General features: G+C 44.2%; 1 long non-coding RNA gene across 1 annotated transcript; it reads right to left on the minus strand.

Moving 5' to 3' along the window:
- Window positions 1-401: 401 nt before the first annotated feature.
- LOC149984455 (uncharacterized) lies at window positions 402-2,771 on the minus strand. The gene is made up of 2 exons (XR_016494951.1): window positions 1,786-2,771; window positions 402-691 (listed from the first exon to the last, which is right to left on the minus strand). It is a non-coding gene; the product is annotated as an uncharacterized LOC149984455 (long non-coding RNA).
- Between the last annotated feature and the right edge of the window lie 4,183 nt (window positions 2,772-6,954).

The raw sequence follows: 6,954 nt of genomic DNA on the forward strand, positions 1-6,954 counted from the left end.
GGTTCCAAACTTCTTCCATTTAAGAGTGATGGAGGCCACTGTGGACCTTCAATGCTGCAGACATTTTTTAGAACCCTTCCCCAGATCTGTGCCTCGAACACAATCTTGTCTCGGAGCTCTACGGACGATCCCTTCGACCTCATGGCTTGGTTTTTGCTCTGACATGCACAGGTGTGTGCCTTTCCACATCATGTCCAATCATTTGAATTTACCACAGGTGGACTCCAATCAAGTTGAAGAAACATCTCAAGGATGATCAATGGAAACAGGATGCACCTGGTATTTCTGGTTTTCAAGAAAACAGTCAGGTTCAAACTAGGGATTTTGTGGCTAATTGAGGTAAAACAGTAATTCTGCTCATAGATTATGTATGTATGAACTACACATTGACACATCCCAAATCGGGAGGTTTATAAAATACTTATTTATTGCCAAAGTACCAGAGCATGTCTTTAACACCCCTCACCCCCTCTCTTTGTAAATGGTTGTGCTGGATCCCCCCCTCAGTTGTAGATGTTTAGGGTGCGCTATTTCCAGGAAACAGGGGGACAGGGCTCATGTGACAGGGTTGGGGGGGAGTTCATACAGGAGCACGGACACTCTGTTTGACAAATGGAAACACATGGTGCAGGGAGACAATGGATTGCCAACACAAAGATGCTGATCCAGGCGTAGATCTGTGGGAGGCTGTCTGCATGGCAGAGAGAGAGAGAGAGTGAGAGAGGTGATTAAATAATAGCACATAGCCAGGAGGACAGTTTGATATGAGGGACAGTGAGACAACAGGACAGAGAGGGGGTGGGGCAAAGCCAGAGGGACAGATAGACAGGAGGACAGACCGAGTTAAACAGAGACAGACAGAGTTAAACAGAGAGACAGACTGGGTAAATAAGATACAGTAGATAACCAGACTGAGCGAGACAAGACGGTGAGATGTGCCCCGCCCCTTTGTTAAGTCAGTAATACTGGAATTGTTCTGCTGGATCAGGGGAATGGCATCAGTAAAGGAGTCTGGATGATTCTGGATGATTCTCAAATTAACTATCTTACTAGAGGGAGCACTGACTCACACAATGTCACCTGATCTAGGTCATAAAGGCTGTGAGTGATTGAGTGTGAGTGTGTATGCGAGGGAGAATGCGAGGGAGAATGTGCACTTGTTGTTTGTGTGTGTTTGTGTCCAGGGCTGTAACCAGGGTTAGAGTATTAGTGAGTGGGAGGCAGAGCTCCGCACAAACATACATCAAAATGGAGCACACAGATGATCATATTATCACATTCACATGAATTATTAGAATATTACTTACAATTCTGTATTAATATCAGTGATGTAGAGGTAAAAAAAAGAGGGTAATGTATAAGACAAAACAACCACCGATATAAACTAAAACATTACATTTTTACAGAACTGTATTGTTTGCATTTCTTAAAATATCATTTGAATGTAGGCCTATAGGGAAAATAGGCCATGTGGATGTGTTCATATTGTAACATACAGTTGAAGTCGGAAGTTTACATACACCTTAGCCAAATACATTTGAACTCAGATTTTCACAATTCCTGACATTTAATCCTAGTAAAAATCCCCTGTCTTAGGTCAGTTAGATCACCACTTTATTTTAAGAATGTGAAATGTCAGAATAATAGTAGAGAGGATTATTTATTTCAGCTTTTATTTTTTTCATCACATTCCCAGTGGGTCAGAAGTTTACATACACTCAATTAGTATTTGGTAGCATTGCCTTTAAATTGTTTAATCTGGGACAGACGTTTTGGGTAGCTTACCACATTAAGTTGGGTGAATTTCGGCCCATTCCACCTGACAGAGCGAGAGTTCTGCCCACAAATCTTCTATGGGACTGAGGTCAGGGCTTTGTGATGGCCACTCCAATACCTTGACTAGATTGATTACCATGCCTGGGCAGGATAACGCATGTGCAGGAATGACACTCGTGGCAGTTAGACGAGGCCAGCTCTAAGTTATGTACATTCAATACCCCTTATTGCATTGCCTCAGCTCCTGAAGTTTATTACAAAACCATACATCTGATCTACGAACACATTGAAGGTGTGGACATGTCGATGGATGACATTGTTGTATGGGGGACATCGAAAGCAGAGCATGACACAAGACGGAAAAAAGTGCTAGAATCAGTAAGGAAGGCAAACTTGAAACTGAACAAAGAGAAATGCCAGCTTGGTGTAACGGAGTTGACTTTCATTGGAGACATCATCGGCAGTGAAGGCATCAGACCTGACCCGAGAAAGATATCTGCTGTGGATAACATGCCAAAACAATAAAGCAAAAAGGATGCCCAGAGGTTTAATGGGATGGTCAAGTACTTGGGAAAGAAGAGAAGATTGCTCCACTGAGAAGACTGGCGGAAAAGAAAATGAAATGGAGTCATGAACATGAGACCGCATTAAACAACTTGAAATAACAGCTGACAGAGAAACCAGTCTTGAGATTATACGACCCAGCGAGACCCATCAAGATATCATCAGATGCATCACAGAGTGGACTGTTCTGTTGCAGAAGTACGACAACAACTGGCAACCAGTGGCATATGCATCTTGTTCAATAACTGACCCTGAGACCCACTTAAATTGAAAAGGAGCTGCTCAGCATAACATATGCTTGTGAGAGATCCCATCAGTATGTGTCAGGACAAGTGATCAGCGTTGAAATGGATCACAAACTACTGATTCCGCTGTTTCAAAAACCACTGAATGACTGTCCGCTGGGAGTCCAAACAATGATGATCAAACTACAACGCTATGCTATGAATGTAGAATACACTCCAGGAAAGATGATGCACACAGCAGACACTATTTCTAGAGCTGTGGACCCGAAGGCGCCAGAAAGGACCAAAGCAGATGAAGAAGTGAGAGCAGAAGTGGATATGATCACACCAGCATTGCCAGTTGCAGATGGAAGATGGAAACATAGGGACTGAGACAGAAAAAGACACAAACATGAAGAACATGAAGAAAATAATAATCAACAAATGGTCTAACATGGAACGAGACTTAACCGAATACTGGAACTGCTGAGCTGAGCTGACAGTAGTTGAGGGTCTTGCAAATTATTACAGATTACAAAGTGAAACCCAGATGCTGCCCAGTGCCTTTTATGCTCGCTTCGAGGCAAGCAACACTGAAGCATGCATGAGAGGACCAAATGTTCCGGACGACTGTGTGAACACGCTCTCTGTAGCCAATGTGAGACCTTTAAACAGGTCAACATTCACAAAGCCGAGGGGCCAGATGGATTACCAGGACATGTACTCAAAGCATGCGTGGACCAACTGGCAAGTGTCTGCACCGACCGAGTCTGTAATACCTACAGTTGAAGTCGGAAGTTTACATACACTTAGGTTGGAGTCATTAAAACTCCTTTTTCAACCACTCCACAAATGTATTGTTAACAAACTATAGTTTTAGTCATTTTTCCAACAATTGTTTACAGACAGATTATTTCACTTAGAATTCACTGTATCACAATTCCAGTGGGTCAGAAGTTTACATACACTAAGTTGACTGTACCTTTAAACAGCTTGGACAATTCCAAAAAATTATGTCATGGCTTTAGTTAGAAGCTTCTGATAACCCTAACCCTGACCCTAATTGACACAATTTGAGTCAATTGGAGGGATACCTGTGGATGTATTTCAAGGCCTACCTTCAAACTCAGTGCCTCTTTGCTTGACATCATGGGACAATCAAAAGAAATCAGCCAAGACCTCAGAAAATAAATTGTAGACCTCCACAAGTTTGGTTCATCCTTGGGAGCAATTTCCAAATGCCTAAAGGTACCATGTTCATCTGTACAAACAATTGTGTGCAAGTATAAACACCATGGGACCACGCAGCCATCATACCACTCAGGAAGGAGACACGTTCTGTCTCCTAGAGATGAACGTACTTTGGTGCGAAAAGTGCAAATCAATCCCAGAACAACAGCAAAAGACCTTGTGAAGATGCTGGAGGAAACAGGTACAAAAGTATCTATATCCGCAGTAAAACGAGTCCTATATCGACATCACCTGAAAGGTTGCTCAGCAAGGAAGAAGCCACTGCTCCAAAACCGCCATAAAAAAGCCAGACTACGGTTTGCAGTTGCACATGGGGACAAAGATCGTACTTTTTGGAGAAAAGTCCTCTGGTCTGATGAAACAAAAATAGAACTGTTTGGCCATAATGACCATCGTTATGTTTGGAGGAACCCCTGTATATAGCCTCATTATTGTTATTTTATTGTGTTACTTTATTTTATTTTTTACTTTATTTTATTTATTAAAAATTCTCTTAACTCTATTTCTTGAACTCTATTGTTGGTTAAGGGCTTCTAAGTAAGCATTTCACGGTGAGGTCTACACCTGTTGTATTCGGCGCATGTGACAAATAAAATTAGATTTGATTTAATGGAATGGATGACCTTGTTCTTACAGACTACTACTCCCTGTATCCAGAGGTTTGTCGGCTGAACACCACCACCTCAGACACTGAGGTAATGTGTATGAAATCCATGAATCCACTCTGAAGTCACCAGCGACAGAGTGGCAAGTGAAGTCTCCAGCGACAGAGTGGCAAGTGGAGTCTCCAGCGACACAGAGTGGCAAGTAAAGTCTCCAGCGACACAGAGTGGCATGTGAAGTCTCCAGCGACAGAGTGGCAAGTGAAGTCTCCAGCGACAGAGTGGCAAGTGAAGTCTCCAGCGACAGAGTGGCAAGTGAAGTCTCCAGCGACAGAGTGGCAAGTGGAGTCTCCAGCGACAGAGTGGCAAGTGAAGTCTCCAGCGACAGAGTGGCAAGTGAAGTCTCCAGCAACACAGAGTGGCAAGTGAAGTCTCCAGCGACAGAGTGGCAAGTGAAGTCACCAGCGACACAGAGTGGCAAGTGAAGTCTCCAGCGACAGAGTGGCAAGTGAAGTCTCCAGCGACAGAGTGGCAAGTGAAGTCTCCAGCGACAGAGTGGCATGTGAAGTCTCCAGCGACAGAGTGGCATGTGAAGTCTCCAGCGACAGAGTGGCAAGTGAAGTCTCCAGCGACAGAGTGGCAAGTGAAGTCTCCAGTGACAGAGTTGCATGTGAAGTCTCCAGCGACAGAGTGGCATGTGAAGTCTCCAGCGACAGAGTGGCAAGTGAAGTCTCCAGCGACAGAGTGGCAAGTGGAGTCTCCAGCGACACAGAGTGGCAAGTGAAGTCTCCAGCGACACAGAGTGGCAAGTGAAGTCTTCAGCGACAGAGTGGCAAGTGAAGTCTCCAGCGACACAGAGTGGCATGTGAAGTCTCCAGCGACACAGAGTGGCAAGTGAAGTCTTCAGCGACAGAGTGGCAAGTGAAGTCTCCAGCGACACAGAGTGGCAAGTGAAGTCTCCAGCGACACAGAGTGGCAAGTGAAGTCTTCAGCGACAGAGTGGCAAGTGAAGTCTCCAGCGACACAGAGTGGCAAGTGAAGTCTCCAGCGACACAGAGTGGCATGTGAAGTCTCCAGCGACACAGAGTGGCAAGTGAAGTCTTCAGCGATACTAGACTGCAATCCTCTAATGCAAAAGTTCAAACAATTCAGCAAGGACTGGGACTTCGTCCACGCTACGTCAAGTCCACACTTCCCACAATCGAACGGACTCGTGGAGAAATCTGTTCAGACAGTGGAGAAACTGATGTACAACGCAAAAGACAGTGGAGAGACTGATGTACAACGCAAAAGACAGCGGAGAGACTGATGTACAAAGCAAAAGACAGTGGAGAGACTGATGTACAATGCAAAAGACAGCGGAGAGACTGATGTACAAAGCAAAAGACAGTGGAGAGACTGATGTACAATGCAAAAGACAGTGGAGAGACTGATGTACAAAGCAAAAGACAGTGGAGAGACTGATGTACAAAGCAAAAGACAGTGGAGAGACTGATGTACAAAGCAAAAGACAGTGGAGAGACTGATGTACAAAGCAAAAGACAGCGGAGAGACTGATGTACAATGCAAAAGACAGTGGAGAGACTGATGTACAAAGCAAAAGACAGCGGAGAGACTGATGTACAAAGCAAAAGACAGTGGAGAGACTGATGTACAAAGCAAAAGACAGTGGAGAGACTGATGTACAATGCAAAAGACAGTGGAGAGACTGATGTACAAAGCAAAAGACAGCGGAGAGACTGATGTACAAAGCAAAAGACAGTGGAGAGACTGATGTACAAAGCAAAAGACAGTGGAGAGACTGATGTACAATGCAAAAGACAGTGGAGAGACTGATGTACAATGCAAAAGACAGTGGAGAGACTGATGTACAAAGCAAAAGACAGCGGAGAGACTGATGTACAAAGCAAAAGACAGCGGAGAGACTGATGTACAAAGCAAAAGACAGCGGAGAGACTGATGTACAAAGCAAAAGACAGCGGAGAGACTGATGTACAAAGCAAAAGACAGTGGAGAGACTGATGTACAAAGCAAAAGACAGCGGAGAGACTGATGTACAAAGCAAAAGACAGCGGAGAGACTGATGTACAAAGCAAAAGACAGTGGAGAGACTGATGTACAAAGCAAAAGACAGCGGAGAGACTGATGTACAAAGCAAAAGACAGTGGAGAGACTGATGTACAAAGCAAAAGACAGCGGAGAGACTGATGTACAAAGCAAAAGACAGCGGAGAGACTGATGTACAAAGCAAAAGACAGTGGAGAGACTGATGTACAAAGCAAAAGACAGCGGAGAGACTGATGTACAAAGCAAAAGACAGTGGAGAGACTGATGTACAAAGCAAAAGACAGCGGAGAGACTGATGTACAAAGCAAAAGACAGTGGAGAGACTGATGTACAAAGCAAAAGACAGTGGAGAGACTGATGTACAAAGCAAAAGACAGCGGAGAGACTGATGTACAAAGCAAAAGACAGCAGAGAGACTGATGTACAAAGCAAAAGACAGCGGAGAGACTGATGTACAAAGCAAAAGACAG

This window comes from Oncorhynchus mykiss, chromosome 3, assembly GCF_057628025.1.
Source record: "Oncorhynchus mykiss isolate SJ-2025 chromosome 3, ASM5762802v1, whole genome shotgun sequence".
Classification (NCBI taxonomy): Eukaryota; Metazoa; Chordata; class Actinopteri; order Salmoniformes; family Salmonidae; genus Oncorhynchus; species Oncorhynchus mykiss.